This window comes from Bombus bifarius, unplaced genomic scaffold, assembly GCF_011952205.1.
Source record: "Bombus bifarius isolate JDL3187 unplaced genomic scaffold, Bbif_JDL3187 scf7180000008037, whole genome shotgun sequence".
NCBI lineage: Eukaryota > Metazoa > Arthropoda > Insecta > Hymenoptera > Apidae > Bombus > Bombus bifarius.
Window position 1 is genome coordinate 628,530 of NW_022884407.1, and position 25,576 is coordinate 654,105.

Sequence of the window (25,576 nt, forward strand, 5' to 3'; positions counted from 1 at the left end):
TATTTCTACGTTTTTGCACAACACATGCTTTGTACTTCGGGTCGCTATTCTGGTACGTAAAACTTGATAACAAACACTGATTGTGACGGTTTAGAGTGACTCGAATATGAACGGTGTACACCGAATGATGTAGCACGATGACGTCGTTTAGCAGATATTGCTAAATCCGAAGAGTAGCTGCAGAAAATGAAATCTCTTCAGTTTTTCCAGCAGACTTGTGGCCAAGTTAGTGGTTTTTAGCCGCTGTTGATACAATTTGCCGTGTCACGCGATTTTCTCTTTGACAGAAGAAACGTCAGTTTCTATAATTAATTGGTCGTTCCGCATTCGTTGCAGCTCTTAGCTTTCTATTTTGCCATCGTTCTGATGTTTTCGCGTTAATTTTAGAATAATTTTGTATAACATTAGTTTGTTACAAGCCGTTAATTACGACTTTTTTCCAATCGGCCACCGCACTTTTCACGCCTAAGTATTTCATTGCTTAATTTTACTGGCGGACGTGTACATTCCCTGGTGGTGAAAACGACATGAATGAATTTCGCAGCACTGATTTTAATTCCGCATGTTCTTAGCCAGAATTCCATTTCGTTGAGATGGTGTTGCAATTTTTTTGAAGCTTCACCGGGATCTTGTTCAGAGGCCAATATAGCCGTGTCGCCGGCGACGGCTTCTGTTGTGGTATTTGGCATTGTTGGAAAGTCTGACGTGTATAGAGTATATAGTAGTAGCCCTAGGACGCTATCCCGCGGAACTCTCGATTGAATAGGATAAAGCGTTGAGATGGTTTGTTGTACTTTGACCTGGAATAGCCTGTCCGTGAGCTACAATTTTGGTAGAGAGTAAAACGATGGCGGTAAAAACCCTTCGATTTTGATTAGCAAGCCAACGTGCCAAACTTTATCAAACGCTTGTCATTGACTTCTATTTTTATTTTGCTGGACAATCTATGGATTTGTTCGATGGTGACGCGTTGCCCTCTTCCTTAAACTTCCTTAAACGTTATTCTCGAAATTGTCCAAATATATCTCGTCAGGTATCGTGCTATCACAACTATGGACGTTATATTTATCTTTGTCGAGAAAATTGAAGTTATCTTCCAATTTAGTTCCTTTACATATATCTCTTTTGCAAATTAAAATCTTCTATCCTGTTTTTTGAATTAATGTAAGGCTACCTTTTTCTGGCTACTTGTCCCTCGTAGTCCACCGCACACGATTATGCATATAGCGCTCTTGCATATCTTCATTTAGCACTGCTGCTAATTTGGAAACATTTATTCATATGCTCTTTTTATTTTTTACGTTTCAACTACGCCACATCTACTATAGCCGCTAAGAAAGAATTCGTTTGAGGAAAAAAACTGATTCTACTTTCATTTTTACGTTTCTTTATAATATCTGCATGATATTTTACCACCTCGTGTAATAATTCTCCTTTCTTTTCCACTTTTTCTATCTTTTTCTATCCACTTGGGACGAATTTAAGATTTGATTAATTAATAAATTTTAGAAAGTACTCGATCATTTTGATATAAGCGTGGAAAATGGATCAGAAATATTATTCCTACGAATTTCTTAGTTATTTATTTACCTTTCTTGGTTGTGTCAAACCATTTGAGTCATTAGCAAACACATAACACACATAACAGTAATTACATAAGGTTACAGGTTGGAACGTATATTACGTTAAATTAAGTGCAAAATACTGATATGTTTGAAAAACTTGATGTAGATCCCCGAGCATGATTTCACAGTCCCGGTCCCTTCTTTAGGATTTTCAGTTCATATAACTGAGGTCCTACTCTATTTCAAAAACAATGCTTCCTGCTTCAAATAAATTCTGAGATCACGACTAATGTCAAAATCATTTTTCTACGCTGCCAACTCTTTAGGACACCTATTGATATTTGATACGTGATAAGAGTATAAATTGAATGAAATTTGCTACTTGTATTTTCAGGCTATTTTATTACAAATCAATTATTTCATTCGCGACACATGTGCCTTATAACGTAATATTAAATAAAGTAAAATTTCTTATAGTTTTCAAATAAATGTAATCAGTAGGTGAGCTGATATTTATGGCCGCTAGTGTATATGCAACCCAGTAAAATATTTGGTACAATTTGTGGGAATATGGACTTCAAATTGAGTCCAATATCTTTCCCATGTATGGGATATATAAAATTTGATATCGATTACGAATCAAGTCTTCAACATCGGATATACGATAGTCATGTATACATGCTTCTTTTAATTTTTGAAACTACTAGGATAAAGTTTACTTTTGAATCTTTAAACACGTAATAAATTATTAATTCAGTAAAGGAATATAAAATCATTATTAGTTGGAGGATAATATTACATAGGAAGTTAAAACTGTTGTTAATAGCAGAAAGAAAAAATGTAATTAGTAATTTTGCTACTAGCGGAAATCGTCCTTGCAAATCAACCATAAAAGAGAGAAATTTGGAAATGAGAGAAAAGACGAAACAGGCATATAGAAAGAAACTACGATCGTCTTAAACTTGATTTACATTAGCGGTCAAAGGTACGATCACATCACGATCAATCAAAATCTATGGTTTCACCGTGGCATTTACACTAAACGATCAGAAACAATGAAATTGCGTCGCCGAATTTCAAAGTTTCTTCTAATCGAGATAGGCTTCCGATTGACAATTTCATTTCTTGAGATGTATCGCAATATTTTGCGACTGAAATCATATAGTTGGCCGTAATTTCGTACAAATTCAATCAAACGCTCTTCCTTTGCTTCTCGACTGCTGCTGACTGTTGCTGACCGCGGTCTTGATCGCTAGCAAAGCGATGCCACCATTCCCGATGGACGTTACGCTCGATAGATTTTCATTTGACTCGACCAAACCGCCTACTGTGGATGCTCTCATTGGATTACGTGCAAGTGATTTTGACCGCTGCGCTGCCTCACGTAATTTCGCCGTATCGTAGTCGATAGTGCGAATCAAGCTTTCTTATTCTTCAGGAATGTAACCGCCGAACACGGATACGTGTCGTTTTGACCCGACGCAACACCGTGTTCGGTTTCCTTTCTCATCGCTGTAGCACGAACAAAGAAGTATCCACTCCGGAGTGGCAGGCATAGTGCGCAAAAATGCGCTTGGAAATTGTATTTCGGAGCAGCATTTTGTAGAATGCAGCCTACGAGAAAGTTCAGTGAGGAAATTTTTGTTCCAAATGGCTTCTATGTCTGCAGAATTTTCTGCAAACGAAGATGATGACATTAAAGTATCGTCAGATGGAAGAACTTGTAGTTCGTGCAGCGATGTACCAAAAGTGCGGAAGCCGAAAGAGGATGAAAATTTAAACACGCTAGAAAACGGCAAATCTGCGACAGTAAGACCAAAGTAATACCAAGTGACATGAACAAGATGCATTTACCAACCATAGCAGTTATGGTACAAGTATGTTACGAGTGTGCAATTCCTTTTTTTCCTTGACATAACATTGCTTGAAAATCTATTTCTCACAAATAATGGTAAAAGAATAACGGAATCTACACATATGTGTATCCATTGGATCATTTTGACCCGCTTTCGGCGTCGTTGCAAAGCCCGAATTCGCAGAATTAAAATCGCTATTTGGAAGTTTAATCAAACCGCGGCTCTTATCTCAGCGGAGATCTTTCGATCGTTCAATTTTCCACTGTACGATGTTCTCGAGGATCAAGTGGATGTCGAGGATCGTGTAAATGTTTCATTTGTAGGAAAAAATACTCGATTCAGGATAGCTTGTCGCAGTCGTGATTATATTTAAGGAGCACCAAAGTATATGAATAGTGCAATGCGAAACTTCTACAATTCAATGATTTTACTTATTATTTACTACGCGTAGAAATTATCAAAAGATTCTACTTGAGTCGTTTATTTTGAAAGTGTTTGAAACAGTAAGTCTATTTCCCTTTGTTTTGAGATACTGAGGTGTTTGCGTTTCCATCAATTGAAAAATCCTGATAAGCTCTACTTACAATTAGTTTGTCCACCTCTTTACATGTTTAAGCAGATGTAAATTCATCGTACAAATAGTTTTTTTGAGAATTAACTGGACGAATGTTTCTTTTCAAGGCGATAAACGGACCTACATCACTTTTAAAATAGACGACTATGCGATCCCATTTATTATTTCCATTATATTAATTGATATTATATAATATTTATTAATTCCTCTTTCGTTATAATAATTTACAAAAATTGTGCAGTTTTCCAATCCTTCAAGAAATTTCTTACATTTTGCAAAAGATAATCTTTTAGGGTCGAAAATAAGAAACACATTTTTCTAGCGTTTATTGATAAAAAATGATTTAAATTCTCAAAATGTAAATGAAAGTTTTTACAATTTTTTCCGGACTTTTTCGAAAACCGTTTGTGGCACGAAAAGAAGTTTGTCTGACGCGTTTGGAAGATAATCGAGTAAAATCGACTTATTTAATATATGTATGTAAAAAATTATCTTAATTTTAAGAGTCCATGAGCACGCTTTTCCATTGCCCAAGCCGACTCAAATTTTGCACAGATTATTTTTTTATCATCCGAAACTATCCTGGTTGGGGCCGTGAAAGAAACTTGGAATTAGAAACTTTGAAACTGATCAAAAGCAAAAAAGAGCGCAGTATCGCTGAAAATATGGAATCACTGCGCAGCTTAATTCCTTTGTTTTAAAAACAACTCTGTAGTTATACGTTTATTAGCATAAAAAAGATTATTATCAATATCTGTGCTAATCTCGAATGAATAAAGATATTATCTGAAAATTCACTGTAGCTACACATAGAAAACTGATTTCAAATTTGTCGATAAAAGTTTCAATCTAATTATAATTATTGGATATTTATTAAAATTTTAATATAGAAAAATTCTAAAGATATATGCTGTATATAATACACTAGTATACTAATATTATATATACAATATACGACATATATAAAAGATGAATGTGCGAATCACATTCTCATGTCTGGTGGTATAGTCTAAGCGAATATATCTGTGTCAGTATGTCACTCGAACTGTAAGTACCGTGGATATTTCCACTCCTAACGGAAATGTTTCTTCCTTAGTGGTATAAGAGGATAAAGAGCAGCATTCTTCGGTCGCGCCTTATATATTCTTTTTAACGCACTGCATTGCCAACTCAATTCGACCATAAATTCTCCTTATTCAATTTCTTATCTGCTCATTACTGTAGCTATTGCAATTCTTTAATACTTGCTTCCTTTTAATATATTATCCGAATCTTTACAGGTGGAACAAGTTTGAGTATACTTGATCAATTTTCAAACTCGACTTTCTCGAAAACTAAACCTTAGATGAACACATGTTACATGGTCGCACCCTGTACGTGTATGCAGGTAAAAATAAGTTGAATATAGTTAGTACGTTAAATACGCGTACGTAGTATATCGATTTTGATCAGCAGCTGCAGAGACATTTATCGTCGAATATCATTTATGAGAATAAAACAACTGTACACGTTATTATGCTTTGCTAGGAATGAAAAAGGAAGAAGGAGCTGTATTAATGTACATATCTGTTTTATAAAAACTACAAATTTGAAATCAATTTCCAATAAATCGTTCTTCCAACAAAGTTATTCCATATATTTGCTGCTGCTATCGTAAGAATGGCAAATAATAAGAAACGCAACATCCTTCAATCAGTGGAAATGGTTTGAAACGTTTTTTCCGAAAATTCGAATAGAGCAGCGAGTAGAAAAGAAGCTTTGCACGAAACCAGAAGTCGAGGAACACAGATCAACTGTACAATTCCGCGACACTGATCGATTCGGCAAACTGGGAGTATCGGCTACTCGTTTCTGATATTCCTTAGCCTCGGGTGCTACGTCGTTTCAACACGATCCTGTGGATTACAAAATTGGTTCCGTTTAATCCAGAAAATCCAAAACGTATTAACACTACATCTTTTTGCTTATATTTTATAGGCGTACATTAGTTTGTACGTCGAAATGTATTTACAAAGGATTTGCGTTATTATCGTACAGCGTTTTTCTCTAAAAAAAAAAAAAAAACGATAAAAGATGCGTAATTATACTTAACTAATCTTACATTAACATTTTTTAAGTAACAACGAATCCTATGTAAGATACATAATATTTCATAATATTATTATTATTGTCATTTCAGAATTGCAACTTTTTTATAATATACGAGTGAAATACGAGTGAAATACGAGTGAAAAGATAAGACAATATCGAATAAAATAAAATGCAGCAAAGTTAGCACAGTATTAACCCTTTATATCAGGTTTTCGTTCGTGTTTGCGAAAAAGAAAGATTTGTTGGTTATAATCCCTCATTTTGATGCAAGGAATAGGAACCAACCAGAACCGCTATAAATTATTGGGTGACGCTGCAATAAAATATAGACATGTAATTTTCAAGGCAAAAGTAACGTTGTAAAGAAGTATAAAACATAAATGTAATCTACTTTTTCTTGTTATTTTCATAACTTGCGTTTGTAAACTAGTACAGTCTGCTAAAATATTCATCGCCCTCTCCGTTTCATGTTTGTAGCCCTACTATTCTATTTACTGACATTTCTATTTCATTATTTCTATATATTGTAGTATCTATAATTATCTAGTTATAACACACATATAGAATAGAGTTTGATGTGGACCGAACCTGTCTCGAGCAATCGAAAACTCGAATAATGTGCAAGAGTCATGCAATAAAACTTGAAAAGAACATTTTGATAGCGTAATATCGTACACATATTTGAATTTACTTAACTAATTTAATTCATTAAAAATTCGATTAACTGCTTCAATAAAATATTCTTTGTGTTAAACTAAAAGAAAATGAAGTTATGGTAAAGCTTAAAACACCTCAGATAATAGGAAACTTCAGTTAAACGAGATTCAGGTAAGGGAGACTCCACTGTATTTATAATTACGAATTTTTTTTTTTGCAATCTTCCGAGATACACCACCTACGTATGTCGTTGCATGATTTAAAAAAGTGGTTGTCTTCCATTATTTTTCTATCTCTTCATTATTTATACATATAAATATTCAAATACACCCTTTGACTTGTCTTTAAAACAGTACAATCTCCGTGACAGTGGAACACATACATGTAACCCGTAACATCGATAGTCAATCTGAGTTAGTGGATTTATCCACTGAGAGATTTTCTGGAAACAAATGTAACAGCGAGGGAACGCTGTAATCTGAACTAATTGGGTCCGTAGTTCGTCCTAGATAACAATTTTTCTGATTAAATGCTTTGTACAAAAGTACGTGAAAGTCGTCGAGAGTAAAGGTATTCATCGGTAATTTGTACTTTTCGCAGTGAAAGAACGTTCTGTAATTCAGAGTCAACTTTCAAAAGGATATTTGATTATAACGTTTACTTTACTTGAATCCAACTTTGCACATATTCCATATTTGATCTCATTCCAATTTGACTAAGCTTATTTCTTTATTCAACATGTTCTGTTATGAGCTATGATTGCGAGACGTTCTATTTCTATTAAATATTTTTATTATACTGGGTGTCCCAGTTTTTTCCACAAAACTCTACTGGCATATTCTATAACTAAAAATAAGAAAAAAAGATGTTATACGAACGCTCCTAAATGCTTCGTTCGAAGATTATAAGAAAAATACGAAATGGCTTCCTTGCTCGATGCCACATAAGCATAGATTGTCGGTTTCTGTTATAATTTCATCTCAAAACTGTTATATTATTAATTTCTCGTTCATTTTCCTTAATTGTAATAAATACGTCGCGAATTCTTTGCACCGACGAAAATTCTCCTTTCACAGTTCTTCACAAGTAAAATTTCGTTGGCGTGATACGTGGCGATCCATCATTGCGAGCAATGGTCACTTAACGATTGACGTATCAGTTGACCAAATCAACGACCTTAGTTACAGTTTGCGTAAACGTATCAAATAGATATCGACGTGTTCTTACATTGTGTCGATAAAACACAAGTCTGTTATCATTTCGTATTTTTGTTATAACATTTTTAATACAGCACTAAGAGCCTATATGTGTATAACAATTTTTCCTTATTTATAGAATATGCTGGTAGGGTTTTGTGGAAAAGAACTGGGCCACCCTATATATCGATGTACAGTCACCTTAAATTATTCATAATTTGTCATATCGTTTCAGATAAAAGTCGTATAATGTTAGGTTAAATTATCAGTTCATTACTCTTTTTTTTTTTTTTTTTTAATCAAAATATTCCAAAGTCCTGCGATTTGAGAGAGTATTCTACCGAGTATTATGACCAAATAATTGCCGTAATATAAAAATTCAAATTAACTACCTTAATTATCAAAATATTCTTCAAATAAGTTTCGATGCGAGTAACGTTCAAAATATTATCCATACAGCGCAGTAATTATTTTTAAAACGAGGGTATTCTTGCGTATGCAAATATTTCATTCTCATAAAATTATTCTCGCATGCACAATTAAACGTTACCATACGTTACTTTTCGTTATTATTAAATTTCACTGTTACCGATACATGTGCATTCACCGATAATTATATTCGTTCAGTTGTGTAAACAATTTTGCGGGTTCTAGTTCACGTTGCAGAAATTTCGAGCGTGTTTAATCGTATCTGCAAGCATCTCGTGTTTGGATTCAAGAATTAATAAGACAAGTCGCTCATTTGCTGCAACAACGACGTAACTCGAAATTTATTTTGAGTTACTGGTATAGAAAAAAACAAGTATTCTTCTATAAAATCGTGATTTTTGAGCTATGCTATTAGATATGTCTATTCAACGTTGTTTATTCAACATTCCGAACGAAGGCGAATAAACAATAACACACCCCAGAAATTTAAAGCTTCTGCAATTCGAACACAAAAATAGTTATCTAATTTTGACGCATAATGATTTTTATTATGCACTACAGAGACTGTGTATTACTGTGTATACAAAGAGATGGACGAACGAGTCTTGTTAGAATATAGCAACAAAGTAACCGAAACACAGTGTTACAACAAGACAGCAGATAGCTGAAAAATTGTGATAAACATGTATGAAAAAGAATCTTTAATTTTGTGCCCTATATCTCCTTTTGAGTTTCGTAACAAATTCTGAATTTATTACAAAATTAATGTAGTGTGCAAAAGGCATACGCGCAAATGTTTTTTTAATGGAACTGTATATTAGCTTTTCTTTACTCCGATAACTGTCGGCAAGCCTAACAACTTTTATCTGAAATACTTTTTCTCTATTCTGCATAATTAAAAAGTTGTAGGAAAGAATAATATTTTTAAGAGTAATTTTTGGGTGGGTGGAAGACGATTAAGATAAACATTGGTTACGATGAAAATGTATTTTATTAAATGTTCAAAATGTTGGCTATTCATTTCTAAGCATTTATTTAGTCCGTTTACGATATTTTGACCGAACGCCTACAGCGAAAGAAGATATGAAAAGAGGAATAAAAAACGTTTGTACATAAATATCTCCAAGAATGTTGTTATCAGTATGAGAAAATATGGTCAAAGATATATTGTCGGATGACAGTTAGAAACTAAAAAATAAAAGATAAGATATATGAGTAAAAAAAATTTAAAAAGGATGGTTTTTATTTAAAAATATACTAAAAGGAAGAAAATAATTTTCTTAATCATATTAGTCTTAATCATATTAGTTTACTTCGAAAGTTTTCAGAATTTGGACATTTTAAAAAATTCTCTATTTGATTAGATAAACCTCTGATCTTGATGATTTGAGTCAAACACTCCTCCACTTTTACCTTGTAATCATAAAAGAATTTGCTAGAAATTTCTTCATCCAATAAGTTCATCCAAGAGAAGAGAAGATACGTTGATCGAATGAAGGACGAATCGCAAAATTGATGCAACGTGCTCGCCAGCTTTTTATTTATACTTTATCAGGAAAATTGTTTTCTGCCTTTTAGCAGGTTTCCAAATATAAATCATTCTTTTTTAATCCTCAAAATTTATATTTATATCCACTTATGTATTTACACTTATTTATTCATATTATCATCTATTTAACGAAGGCGAGACCGAATCGTAGCTGCAGTGCGTCAAATATCACCAACGCAATATCTGGCTGCAAATTAGAGCGGTCATTGTTAGATGTAACGCTTGCATTGCTGCGGGAGGCCAACATTTTGAACAGTATCTTCATTAAATAGATGGTAACATGAATAAATAAGTGTAAATGAGGAAGCGTAAAAATGAAATCATTTTTATGTCTTTTTCGCGATTTTCTCGAAAGTGAAGCGAAAACCGACAAATTTGAAATTTTTGTTTTCCCGCTTATTTGCGTATACTTTACTGTACATGTTATCATCTATTTAAGGAAGATGAGGCCGAATCGTAGTTGCGGTGCATCAAATATCACCAGAGCAATGTCTAACTGCAATTACAGCGGTCATTGTCGGACGTAACGTTTGCATTGTTGCAGGAGGCCAGCATTTGAAACAGCATCTTCGCTAAACAAATGACAACAGGAACAAATAAGCGTAAATGACTAAGAGTAAAAACGGAAATCCAAACAAAAACAAGCAGATCTCTGATAGATTTTTCTCATCATTTCCAAGTTTTCACATTTACCTTGAGGATACTCTGTATAACAGCTTCGGAGAAAATAGGTTGTAATATTTCACGTGGTACGTCTATATTCATATTTATGTTACCTAACAATTAATTATGTGTGTGCTGTGGAGAGAATAGCGCAAAGTGTTAAAAATTCTAGCGTGTCGTAGAATTTAAAATTATAAGCGTGATTATTGCCCGAGATATATGTCCTTTCGAATTTCTATCTCCACCTTTAGCACCTGTTCACACTGCTAAGAGATTGCGTAAATGTAATAGTGCGATCCATTTCCTAATGCAATATAATTTTAGGTAATATAAAATATTTTTTAATTTATGTAACTTAATTTATCATGAAAAGTGAAATTAACATTAGAAACTAATTAGTTTGGTCGACTTAGGTACGAGAAAGGTGCACTCGACTGATCAGAATTTCTTTGCCTTCGTATCTACTTAATCGCGAAAGGATTCGATCGCAATATTAATAAACGAAGAAGAAAATGTAAAAGCGGAAAGTTGAAGTTCTATCTACAAAGTCGAATGTGTCGTTACAGATACACCTTACACATACATAAATCCGCCACTGTTTTAACGTTTGGCTACAGTATTCTCCAGCGGAAAGTTTTTCCATCGCTTGGCGAAAATTGCGTCAGGATGGTTAATGGTCGTCACGACGGACGGAGCCCATCAGCAAACCGAGAAGAATGCATTCAGAGTCTAGAGAATAAAAGGGAAAAATAGCTGGGACGAATGTCACCAACAAAGCGTTGACATCTCTGCTGTGACTAACATCCTTTGTCGTGAAATTTATTGCTATTGAAAATAATAGTCCTCTCTACTCGCCTGATATATTTTTATTGTATTTTATATTTATATTTCTTACTTCCCGCAATATACTATTATAGAAAAACGAGCTTTACCTGCGCTAGTACATTATTATTTCATTGAGCCGAGGTTAACGTATCAATTTCTACTCTGAAAATTCCACTTTGAGAAATAAGCTATTCGCCGAATGTACGACATAACGAATACCATTAAATTATCAATGTATAGCAGTTAATTTCTTTCGAAATAAACTGTATGCCTAACAAAACAAGATATAATTCAACAAAAATGTACAGAGTATTTCGTTTTCCTTGTTCGAAACAATATCTTTGTTACTTTTACAGATATCAAAAACTGTACGAGGTAAAAGTTCTTTGGTTTAGAGTCTCAAATATCGTGATTCGTGTTATTATCCGCCAAGATCGTCTTTCTTCGATTCCTCAAAGTAGTCGACGATCTTTTTAATAAAAACGTCATATTCTTACGATCGTGTTATCGTATCTGATAAGAAATGACTTTGAAGATATAGATATATCGACCTCGAAACAACTTTGGGTAGAATTTGTGATAATTTGCAACGAGTAAGAAATTGAGCATTTTCTTAGTTTTGCCCCCAATTTGTATCACTCGGCAAGAAATGTTCGATATGGCCTCCATTATTTTCAACACGTTTTCGTATACGACGCATGAATGATGGTCTTGCACTTTCGATCATAGTTACAGCCGCTGCTGTGCATCCGCATAATTTCTATAAATTAGCACCATTCCTCTTTTTTCTTCTTGACTGTCTTCTTGACTTTGATCAACATCTTCGTTCCATTGTAATCGTATTTCGATTCGTATGGTGCTTATAATTGTTACAGGTAGTAATACCAGGAGTGTCATCACACAAAATTGATACTTGGCAACACGATTTATTGGTACTTTGAAAATAAAGTAAGTAAGCCATTTATTTATTTATTTATTTCATTTAAAACCAATTTCTATATTCGATGGTTTATTACATTCTCCATTTCTTTACAAAAGTTAATAACTTTTTTTTAGAACTGAATCGATGAGAGGATATCCTTAAGACTGTTGTCGACATTATGTCTTTTCCTTTCTTTATCACTTATGGGACACTATGATTATGCGTGTGATTGATGGTCTCATTTAATAGGACTAGTTTCCAGTATGTACATGCGTCTCAGTCAGTGTATTCTGATCTTAACCTGGTCATTGCGGTTTATTCTGTACCGTCGGAGTCTTTGTTTACCTTCAAATCAGAGACTGATTTTCTATTACAATTTTGCCATAATACGTTCCAGTTTTGTTTGCATATGGCTTCAACATGTTTTACTATGTTAAACAATGTTTTGCGTGTGGGAAGCTGGCTCTGCTCCTCTGTGGTTGCAATTTTTGGCGTTAGATCGCCTGATTCATTTCCAATGTGTTTATTTCTCGTGGGGAGGGATCCAGCCTTTGACAATTTTTTATCGGAAATTAATAGTATGTGGTGTATTTCTGGAGCAACTATGTTGGTTTTAGCTTTGCGTTCTGAATCTTGCATATCATTGATTGCGATAGGAGAAGCACAGAAAATTATGAACCGAAATTCCTTGCAATCGTGTACATTGTCGAGTGGTGAAATTGGCGAATACATTTCAACTGTGATGGTGTTGCTAGCTTGTTCAAAAGAATATTTGACGTTACTAGCACCGGTAACGTAACTAGCTACTGTCGCAAAATGGTTTTTGGACCTGCATAGATGTATTTGTCGTAATAGACGTATCTACGTTTAGTGGATATGGAGTTATTAATGTCCATGCAGATAAACCGCGTGTCCTGATTTTTCCATGGGTAGCGGAATATATTTTGAATCTTTCGGATATTTACGGACCCTTTGATAAAGGATGTTAGTCTGATTCCGCTGTAAACACGAACAATGGAATTTCGAACGAACTGCACTAAAAATGATAGCGTTTCTAGAGGTACAGGCTTTTACCGCATATTTCAAGCATGAATATTTTCTGCTGTACGTCAGGAACGATTCTCCAGCTTCAAGCAGAACAAGGCACCAGGTGTGGAAAGCACCAACTACAATTCTTAGACTTGCGTTACGGATTGGATCGAGTTTTTTCAAATTTGTGAATGTAGTCGAATTATATACCGGGCATGTTTTATAAGCTTGTGGTTGCACAAACTTTGTGTATTTATGCTACTGATTTGAAAACATTTAACGTTTTCTCATAATTGTTTTGTCATATTGACCAAATAGGTTTTACCCTAAACAACATACCGCGCATTTTAGTAACACTGAGAAATTTAGGGGCATTGTTTTCCAGATTACTATTATTATATAATATAAATTTTAAATGATTACAATGTCAATAATAGATGTTTCTAACAACTTTTTAAGTGAAATATAATATCGATTTTTCACTTTCTTCCTTTATTTGTTTCATACGTCTTATTTTAAATTTGGGAATCAGTGCAAAAAAAAAGTCATGCGCGTTTAAGTGAAATAAAAATGTTTCTTGGGTATATGTATAATAATTATTATTACATCATATCTACTTTGCTTGATTTAGTTATAAAATCGGCGGTGTAAAACATCTACTCGTGTCATCGACTTAGGAAAATCAAATACGAAACACGCGTTGAATTGTTTATGACATGTTCCTTTCCGCACCTAATTGTTTTCTTCGATCGATTCTAATAAACAAATAAATACTTTTGATACTTAAATTTAGTTGAGAATGATCGTAGCTGCTGTGAGAATATTGAAATCAAAAAATGTAAAATTACACGAAAGTTTTTCCGAGATACAGTATCATTTGCTATTATTAGACTCGCGGTGTTTGGGCATTTATGGAAAATATAAACAAAAATGCATAGAATGTGCAACGATATATCCAAAGCAAAGTACTCTTTGTTATATTTAGATTTCGTTTCTTTAGTTGTGTTTATAAATATAAAGTATTAATTACGTTGTAATGTTTCTAATGTAATTAGCTATAGTTGCATAATGTGTTAACGCTTGGATAGTAAATTTCATTGATGAAACAGAAAATAGTGGAAAATATGTACGACTTGATACATTTTATCTAATAGTAAACACCATGCTTCACTTACATGGGAAGAAGTATGCAAAAATCTGTGTTACGTTATACTACGGTTGAAGAATTTTTGTTTTCCGTTAGAAATATTTATCAATAGCCGTACTGCGAATGTGAAAGAATTTCACCGAATTTTTATCAAATAAGAGCATATCCATTATGATTGCAGTAGAGCCATCCATTTCTACTCGGCAGCTCTTTTTGACGTTGGCGAGGTAGACGATGAAAGTAGAATCAGAATAATTAGCATTCAGTTGCCGGAGTTGACTGAGGTTGCTACCAGCCTACGTGAATAGAAAAGTGGAAGAAAAGACGAGAAGAAAAGATTGTGTAAACGGTCTAAATGAATTAATCGTGCAAAGAACGTTCTGTTTTTGTTATTTGCTCGAATGATATTTAACCTACGCCTCGTGAACGTGCATAACTTGCCGTCACTAGCTACATCAAGGTCATTTGGAGCACTCTCACGGAGAATTCACGGATAGAACGAAATGCGGAACATTAATTCGAGCCACGGACGAATGCGGAGAAAGGCAAATGAAATGTCGCCCAGAAAAATGTTCGCTCTAGTGAATCTTCAGATGCACGGGATAAAGAAAATAATTAGAGATATTGTCTTCCACTTGGCATTCGGCCACGACAGAAGCAACTGCTAACTGTTATTCGACCAACTAACTGTCAGAAAGCGTCGGTCTAGCTATTTCTGAGTTAATCGTGAAATAAAAGTTGCGCTATTCTTTCAAAGTCTGAATTCTCTCATTGCCACTTTATTATAAAGTAGCATACAACATCAATATTCATTAATGCTTGAAGCACTTTGTTCCATCGAAGTCTGTTCCACTCGTGTGAATTAAAAATTAATTTATTATTTCAATATCGGACTGTTTATTTTGAAAGTGACGCAAGTCCATTTTCCTTCGTTTTATTAGACATTGAAACGTTTGCGTCTTCATCGATTGAAAAATCCCAATGAAATCTACTTACAAATTCGTCAAATCGAAAATTTGAAAAAATCTCAGACTCAACAAAACTGTGCAAAGCAACCTTGACTTTTCGTATTATTATGAATACGTAGCAAACTATATAAGACGGAGGAAAAAAGTTCATTTAAAAGTTGTAGTGTTCTTTATTTACACGTATAATCTTTGAAGAGTTTCTTCAAAATGTACAAACGAGTATAACGCTGATCGTGATCTCTTGCCAAGATGAAGCACCTCGTGCAAATTATTTACATTAATTAAAGTGTACTGATTATATTTCATTATTTACGTAATTTCTTCTATGTACAAACATCGAGATTTAAAGCAACCTTTTCATAAAATTCTTATTTAAAAATCATACCAATTATTTCTTAATCTATTTGAATTGAAACATAAATTACAAGTCAAATAACAAATAAGACAAAAATAATTTAGAAAGCATAGAAACGATGCTTGTTTCCAACGCTAAATATGAGTTTGCACGAAAGTTTAGAAAGGTGATGTTTGATACGGAAAAATCAAGGATGCTAGAAAGACAGATTGAAATAAATATCTGAATATTTTTCAAAAATGATGAGACATGAAAAATTACATAACATTTACACAACTTGGCGAAGCGATGTTACGTACATGGACAATTAGACTAGATATAAAATTGATTTTAAAATTTACATATAATGTTCCTGTAGATTCTCCATGCAACGTCCACTTCAAAAGTAAACATTAACAAACATACAGATTTCAACCACACATACTTGTAACGATATGTGATATTAGGAAATTAATAAAAACTATCCAGCATCGATTCAAATATTTTACTAGCAGTGACATGATAAAACAAACAGAGTAGAATGATGACAGAAAGAACGACGTATTACGAGATTGAACACGTAATCGAATAAAATTGCTGAGTGAACAAAAGAAAGAAAGAAGACATGTAGGAAGTAAACTTATTAATGCTTTTCTTTTTCTTCGCAGATAGAATCGAGAATATGGATTATATTAAAGACACAAAAAGTAGTTGGACTTGGTAACGAAAACGAAGAATGCTACATAAAGGATCGGAGAAATTGAAATGTCATTGTCCCTGACTGCCGTGCGATTAGAACTGACAACCAATTCACCTATTTCGTTTCTGTTCGACTTGGTTACTCGTTGAAACGGTTAATCGGAAAATCTTTCCAATTTCTTCGTGAAATCGTGTAAAGGTTCGTAGCAGCAATAATTCTTTAATCGCATGATGTTGCATCAAGTTTCGCAACACGAAACACTAGCTATAGACGAAAAACTTTCGGCCATAATTCTGCAACTAGTCAACCGATTCGACTAAAATTTATTTCAGCATTTAGCTTAATCAGGGAAAATTTCTATAAAATTTTATTTGAATGTAGTGTCTTCTTTTGTACAGTAATCATTTACCTGATTTTTCTCAACTTTCGATCCTAACAAAATAATAGGTCTAGTTACCGAGAAACAGAAACTTTAACCCTTTGCGCTCCGAATTTTATTTCAATTTCGTTACCAGCAGCTCCCGAAGCTTAACTGTTTTATTTGAAATTTACTTTAACTAAAAAATAAGACAATTTAAACAAATAAAAAAGAAAGAAATTCACTTAAATACCAATTTTATTCACACTACTGTTGTATTTTGTAATTTTTAAGTGTATCATATATCTTGAAACAATTTCCAGGATGCAATCCTGGTTTTCTTTCGCACGTTTCACAAAAGAAATGTGGAACTGAAAGACAAAGGAACTCCTGAGATAAAAGCCGATGTCGAGTCACACTCGACATAGGAGTGCAAAGGGTTAACAAACTAAGACGTTATTAATAAATTCATCCTCTTCGTAATTCATTCAACTAGATCTTGCACAGTTTTCGATTCGGCAACGATATTAAACTATCTCGTCGACAAATTTGTCACGAAAGGTGATCAATATGCCCCGAAAGTGGCATGGGGGAAACCACTACTTTAAACCGAGCGTGTAAAGACAGTTCTTTACGATGAAGCTGTAAACTTAACAAAGGGAACGCGACGATTCGCTTAATTTTCAAAATAAAGAAACGACAAAGGTTGTGGCGATAACCAAGAAACACTAGCATATTCCATACCGATATAAATAGTTAACGCTTAAACAGTATATTATTATTTCCTCTAATTTTCGCTCATTTGGATGACATTCTAGGATGAGAAGAAGTTTAATCTAGATGGATCAGACCGTCTTGTACGCTATTCATACGGTTTCATACAGCGCGAATCACCTTATTCTCCTAAACGAAATTTTGGTAGCTTTTTTTTTTTACTAAATTTTTGCTTTTCGGCATTCGACAAGACAACTTCGGCGTTCGTCCGTACTCGTATAGATTCACATTTTCTATCACACTCGCGCCGTTCTCCAATGGGTACATTTATGCGCCATAATGCGACAGTTTACGTTCCTGGAAACTCTAGGCAGTAACTGCAAGAAAGAAAAATCAGACATCTCTTATCCTTATTATCCCTATCGAGAATCCTTGGAGTCAACTTATGCGTGACGTATACGACAATTGTCGCCAATTGAATACCGTTCCCGAAATCTAAGCTGAGATATCGAAGGCCCGGAACCACGTTACTCCGAAACTGTTGCAAAATCTAGCCGAATCAAAAACGAATAGGATGAATTTATCGATGATGATATTTCCAGTAACAACTTTTCAAACAAGCCCTTCTAACATATTGAAGTTTCGAGAAGATAGGAGATTCCGATGAAATTGGAAAGCGTCACCTGCCATTTTTTTTTTTTTTTTTAATTGTTTTTGTAAACGAAACTAAGAAGCAACTGTTACGCGGAGATTCGCATATTTGAGATTTGAATCTTGTACGTAGCTTGACGTAGGTATGCGCGTAGGACATCGTAGACAGCATGATCGTATTTACTCTATTACCGCCAGTAAACGCAATTACTCAAAGTGCTTAAATTCTTATTTAGAAATGCCGTCATGGTAGGTTGATATAAATTTGACATCGATGTAGTACGAGGTTTATTTCGGACGCTGAGAATTTTGCTAAATATCAGCGAATAAATGGTTAATGTTGTACAGAAGTATCTTCGTGGCTAGTTATTTCTGTTGCGTGTTACAGTAAATTATACTCCCATAGTTTACAATTTTAAAACACAAAATTGGAAGCACTTTGTATACATGGATGATAATTGCGAAACTGAAATTCGAGTATATGAAATTTTTGTATAATTTGTAGAAATTTGTATCATCAATCGATTCTGTTACATCATCTTCCGATAGAATAAGTCTGCTGAAAATGAGAGAAGGCGTACTTAATTCTTAAAGTTAACTAACATTATTGCAGATTGTTTACTTTTGTTAATTACACGTAGATCTTACCGAATAAATTTGTTTTACGTAAATTTAATGTTTAATTACCTCAACGAAATCTATCAAAAATATGTTTTCTTTTGTAATGTTAACATCGCTATCTTATCCTTGTTAATTTACATTTTAATAAATCGACTGCGGATTTTTATGCAAATGATTATAATAACAACTACTACGCTTTGGATATTGCGCATATTTTACCATATTATGTACATCTTCCACATTCTTGCAACTTAAGGTTTCCTATAGATGCATAAAATTATATTCCACGTATTCCAATTGTATTAGCGTGTAAGAAAACCACATTTATCCAATGTTGTGCAAAATCTCTCTCTTTTGCAAAATCTCCGATACAGCCGAATACGAGTGTTTCTTATTTCTTCATCCTTTAATTCCAGTTTGAAAACAGGCAAGAACGTTTTTATAAGACAAACGACAATTATAATTTTAAACAATACGGATACACATATGCATACAAGGAATACAGAACGTTAGTCGTTTCGTTCTCCTGGAGAATGTCACTCGGGATTCGACGAATGATAGATAAAAGCAATTTTTCCACGATAACGCTATAAACGTAATATCTTGTAATTAACGTTTTCTAGTCAAGCTTATTGTCAGTAAACCGAATTAAATTGTATAAATTGTTGGAAGCGTAAACTCCGATTCGTGTGATCTATATAGAATATCGACGTAAGTGGAACGACATGATAAATCAGAATTATCGTTGTAACGCTTTTACGTATGTGTCTAAGCGATATGTTCGTAGTGGCAATAAGTGGATGAAAAGTGAAAAAAGAGAAGACATTTGGATGAAAGGTGTGAAAGAATTAAATTAATCCAGTGGCATAAAACGGGAAAGCAGTCATGATCATCAACAGGTTCTACGAGTCAGCCGGAAGTCATTGGCAGTTCTCCAAAGAAGAGTTCACGAGGGACGCCGGTCCACAGGTGCTCGGAACGAGCATAGTGGCTCGGGAAAGAGCGCTACATATATGTCGCTACTGAATGAATTGGCAAAGGGTGCCACGAACAAAAGAAGTCTACGGCATTCGTGCATACAAGGTTCTTGTGTTCACTTAGAAGACCTCTGCAGTTACTCTTTAAAGGAATTACCTACCTCTCTCACACGCTTCGCTATTTCCACTTGAATTTTCTGTATTTTTGATCAAGCGATTAGTCTTTTATCCGACACCTCTCTACAAAATTTACATATACAAAATTCAAATTACGCTCCACAGAAATAATACTATTTCAAATTGCGAATAGCTTAGTTTTCGTTTTAAATCGATTGTTCCAATAGAATAATTACACGATAACAAGCAGATTAATAAGTTGTCGCTTATAGGCTGATAGACAACGCGAATATTAACGAAGTTGTTCGGCAGCAATTGCTTTAAAAGTGTCAGTCCCGTATCTACTATTCAGATATTCAGGTATCCAATAATCTTTCCCGGTTAGTATCCGTTAGTCTTTTCCGTTGTTCCGCTCTCAAAGCAATGGTCTTTATTAGAAACCAACTTTGAAGCATATAGTAATCGATATTAGCGACGAAAGCATCGTATCGTTGGAATAACTCGAAGGATTTTCAACAGGTATGTGTAGTGTATCAGTCAGATCGGATCGCTTGATACTTTATTTATCAACACTTTCTCTTCTCTAAAACACTTTCAAGCAAGTTCAAGGTCCTATGATATCATAACTATGACTCAACAAACATGAACGACGATATTTCCAAACGTGTAATTTCCACACTGGAGCAAATCGTTCCATTTATTTTATTAGTTTAGCATGGAATAATTCACGATATCACCATTCACTGGTCGATCTAGATCGAATCGTAAATTTATTACTACGAAGTAAATAGAAGCACTTGACGGATGAACAGACGGAGCAAACTGAGACAAACTTTTCGCAATTAACGGCATCGTCGACGTTTATAAATTCGTTAATTAAGACAACGTAAAAGAATTTGTCAAAACGGATCTCGAAGACGTACTTTTCAACGATCGAGATCTCTCGGCGAAAATCACGTGGAAAACACAATGCAGAACGTAAGTTTCTTCGAACGACAAAACGTAGGTTATCTTGGTCACACAACTGACGCGCACTTCTCGATCGTTTATGTGGATTTTACAGGTTTCGTCGCACATGGAAACAACAAACGAAAGTGGAGGCACCGAGACTAGTAAAGCGAAGGAAACCGCGGTCAGTTTGAGACCGAGGAAATTTCATCAACAGGTTCCCAGCGAATTAAACCGTACACGATCGCAGTCGATTTGTCGTCAAATAGAAATCTGGCTGGCAAGTTTTCCAGCGAAACGGTCATCGAGCGAGTGTGAAAACGCGTTTCGATAGACAAGATTCGGCTGTCATGATGTAACCACTTACCCGATTAAAAGCTGCTCGGAGATGGGTTCGACGAAGCGTTCGATGAAACGTTCGAGAAGCGACGAAAGCGACAAAAACGAGGCAAACGACGAAATCCTTGGCCGTAGCCTTAAAAGCATAGCACTGTTCGCGGGCCCTTTTCGTGCGTACGGCTAAGGGGGCAGATTGGCACGCGCGCGGTTTCACTCGTGGGGGTGTCGCGGTGCGACTGTAGCACAATCGCTACCCTCTCACGCTCTCACGGTCTCCATCCCTCCGCTCTCTTCACCCTTCCAGCGCTTTGCCACCCTCTCTATCCTATTCTCTCCCTCCGCCTCTGGCGTACCCTCGCCCCTTGCCTCCCCTCACCCCGTCTTTCTTCCTTTCCTCGTTTGTTCTCTCTTCGTCCAACGCCGACAACCTATCTCCTCTCGCCCGTTGCCATCTAATTCGGTTTCTCTCTTTCTCCTCGTCTCTCCTCTCCGACCGCGTCCCTCTATCTCGTCCGCTTCCACCCTTCTATTTCTGTTTCCGTCTGGAGCCGTCGAGTATCCCCACTACCGAAAGCAGCAAGCCACTCCTGCAGCAGCGGCGTGCCTTTTCCAAAAGCCCCACTCACGACTCTTACGTGATAACCGAGGTGGCTGGTTGACGGGGCGGCTGACTGACTGACTCGCTTGGATCGCTCTGTACGCTTGCGAAAGCCGCGCAGCATCCTCTAATCGGCCCGCGCACGCCTTCGCGCTACCAAATTCTATGCGCATCGCGCTCTTCTCTCCGGCTACCTGCTTCTCAGCTGGATTTACGCGCACCGCTACGTCCTTTCAATGAATCTTGCCTTTCACCTTCCTCCCGCACAATCCTCTCCTTCGGATTTCGATCATCGTGTGCCTTCTACACACGCAAACTAAACACGCACTGTCGGCCCTCTTTACTTTATCCCGTCTGTTGGCAAACGTTCGTCCGCGTATATATACGCGGACCGCGAGTTGACGCTTCAAAAACTGACACAATTTCCACCTGCTTTCTTTATCCTCATCTACCTGTCGCCTGTATCTCTGTCGAATATCAAACAGACGAACCTGTCCTTCGTTCTTCCCTTGCATTCACGTTAACACTTTATTTCGATCGCGTTTCGATCCTCGAACGAGTTTGAACGAAAAAGTTTCGTTTCTAACTACCAAAGCATATCGACAGAAAGTGATCAGAGCAGTTAACGCATCATAGAAACGCGCACTGAAAGCTAGAGAATTACAAGTGCTATTACAAGTGCAACAAGTAGAAATGCTTACATCTGTTTTCTATTACGACGACTTTGTAGAAACCAACGTTGTCGTATTTACAGAACGCAGCTCTCAGTTTGTCTATAATCTAATAAGCGGGGTCATGTAACATCGATCGTAGAAACTATGAGCAGTTCGTCATCTTATTGTTAGGCCAAGTTCTCGTCGGTTACGGTATCGTCGCACGTATTTAAAGGGTGAAATATTAAACGCTTGAATCTGTAACGAATGAATGTAGAAAATTATTTATTAAATGCGCGACACTTACACTTATAGAAGTCATCCATATATGGCGTATTAGCATTTATTTGCAGTATTATATATATAGCAGGCAAGTATAGTGGAGAAGAGTACAGAAAATATCGAGTACAGAGAAGAGAGAAAAGTGGGACAATAGCGGGAAACTAGCTGCTTTCTATTCTATAAATTCGTATATTTCTCACTTCACTTGCGATGCGAGAGCGAAACACCTAAATCCTATACATTTTTCATACACGTATGGAAAGATATAGAGAAACGTAGGATATAAATAGAAGCTAAAAAAATCGGAATAGTATAGCTTGATGTAATACCCGATAAATATATGTGTTTTCAGATATAACTTAATCTTTTTCTCAAGAATTCATCTTGATTTTAATATTCTTAATTTACGATAGATGTCTATACTATTGAACAACTTTCGCGAATATGACAAGATGTTTACTTGTATCGAAGTAGCAATAATTATTATATATAACATGGATAAGCTTAGTTGTTTACCTCTCTTAACAGAAAGGAACAAGAATTCCCCTCACAATATATTAAATAATGATTGAATTATTAATACAACTTTTGTCTGATCGGAAATAAAAACAGAACGCAGAAGAGAATCTTTTATACAAAAATGTAACGATCATGAAATAATTAAAATCAAATGTCGAAGCACTAGCATTAACAATCTCATAATGCTCAAATGTTTTAATCACAGTACAAAGTCGTGGAACGATGCAAAAGTTTGTTATATATTTGTGTATATATATATACACGCATATATATATATACGCATATATATATATATATGATATATATAATATATATATAATATATATAATATAAATCTATATATATGTAATATCGTGATGTAATATGTTTACAAAACGTGGACAGTAGAGATGTTAATGAGACAGAAAAGACGATTGTGGCTTAACTTGAACTATTCATACCAAACGTACAGAACACAGCGCAATCCACACTCTCTCGGCAACGCCACTCGCAACCTCCGTCTCCGCTCGACTCGCACTCGGCTTCTCGACTCGCACTCTGTTTCCCGACTCGTGCTCTGTTTCTCGACTGACCGTTGTCGCATTCCATTGCCCTTTTCCTAGGCCCACCGCACACGTGTTCTGCAGACGCTCGTGGCCAGGGTCACGTAGGTCTTTTCCACGAAACTATGCACTTGAAAAGACCGATGACACATTGATGGGCCCGACGGCGCCTCGGCTCTCGCGACACTGTTCATAGTTCGTCCGATATTGCCCAGGCCTTTCGTCCACGATACTACATTCGGCCATCCTGCAATAACATCTGCCCTCAGATGTTGCCTTCTATCTCGCTGTCATCAGATGCGTCACTTTCGGCATTTAGGACCCAAGGTTTCATAAAATCGAGGTGTGCACGGGTCCTTCCTCAGGTACTGCTTCGCACGCTTTCTTCTTTTCTTGTAATTTCGCAGGTTCCCTTCTAGCTTACCTATGTTTCGTTCGGTTAGGCTACAGTCAAGACAGTTGGATACCATGTGTTCGCCCTTCTCGCGCAACCCCTTGAACCAGAAGTCCTTCTTGACCATAGCTTCTGTTTTGGTAACCTCGAAATGCCCACGCTCGTGCGCTTGCCTGACTACCTGAGCCCGCATCGCCTTCGATACTACTATTAGCACATCGTCCTCACACTCCTTATACAAGATATTGTTTCTTACTACCTGCCCATCGGCCTGACTGCACGTTGCGGCGTCCAAAATCCTACGGACTTCAAAGTCCTTGTTCTGTGCCCTTCTCAACCGTGCAATCAGCCCGTCTTCACTCTCCGTTACATACATAGTGCTCGGCAGGGGGTTCCTACTCGGAGCATCTACATGCTGCATACTTTTCCCCGGCCGATGACACGCCTGATACTTAATCTCGCCTAGTAACAAGGCCCATCTAGCCACACGCACACACAAATCTTTCTTTCTAACTACACCTATCGGACTCGCATACTCCGAGTCTGACGATTTGATGACACCCTCGTTTATCCACGCTTCCATCAGATCATCTACTTCCTTTCTTTCCGACGGCGCCAGTCTTCGCGGTCTTCGCGCTACCGGTTTGTCGCTTTTCAGAACTATTTTCTCGGTTATTCCGACGTCTCGCTTCTTCTCCGGCCTATACCCCCTAACGATATCGCGAATCGCTTCACGATAATGCGGTTCCCGTACGTGTGTCAGGTCTGTTTCGTCGGTCTGTTCTACCGCGTTTACCCTCAGTACATCCGGCGCGTCCTCGTGACCGTCGGTCTGATCGTCGAGTCGTAAAAATGTCACCTCGCCCCGTTTGACTCGCAACTCTGCCTGGTCTAAAAAGTCGGTACCTAAGAGTAGACTGTGTCTTGTCATTACCTTATTCGAGACAACATGCAGAGTGACAGTAAAGTCGTACCCGTCGACCGTCATTACCCTTGTGAACTCGCCCCAGGTACTATTGCCAGCGGAACCAAAACCATCAAACTTAAGTTTGCAGTTTCCCAGAGGTGGTGATCCTAACCTCACATACTCATCCGCTCGTATGAACGTAAGGTCACTACCTGTATCCACTAACGAGACAAACCTGCAGCCATCTATCGACACGTCCTTCACGTACTTTTTCCTTTCCGGTCTTGAGATTACGTAAGTCTTTACTTGTCGCGCTGTACAATTCGCCGCCACATGTCCAAGCCTGTTGCATTTGAAACACTTCATACCTTTTCCTTTCTCCGGGCACTTAACTCTTAGATGATCCTCACTACCGCAAATGGAGCATCTTCTTTTCTTCATTGCGTCTACA

At 36.3% G+C, this 25,576-nt stretch overlaps 1 protein-coding gene across 1 annotated transcript in view; it reads right to left on the reverse strand.

Moving 5' to 3' along the window:
• LOC117207541 (lachesin-like) overlaps positions 1 to 21,893 on the reverse strand; it is a 548,209-nt gene extending 526,316 nt beyond the window's left edge. Inside the window, exon 1 of the mRNA XM_033447848.1 lies at positions 21,259 to 21,893. The gene's annotated coding sequence lies outside the window, so the exon portion shown is untranslated. The remainder of the gene's footprint in view (positions 1 to 21,258) is intronic.
• Positions 21,894 to 25,576: the final 3,683 nt, after the last annotated feature.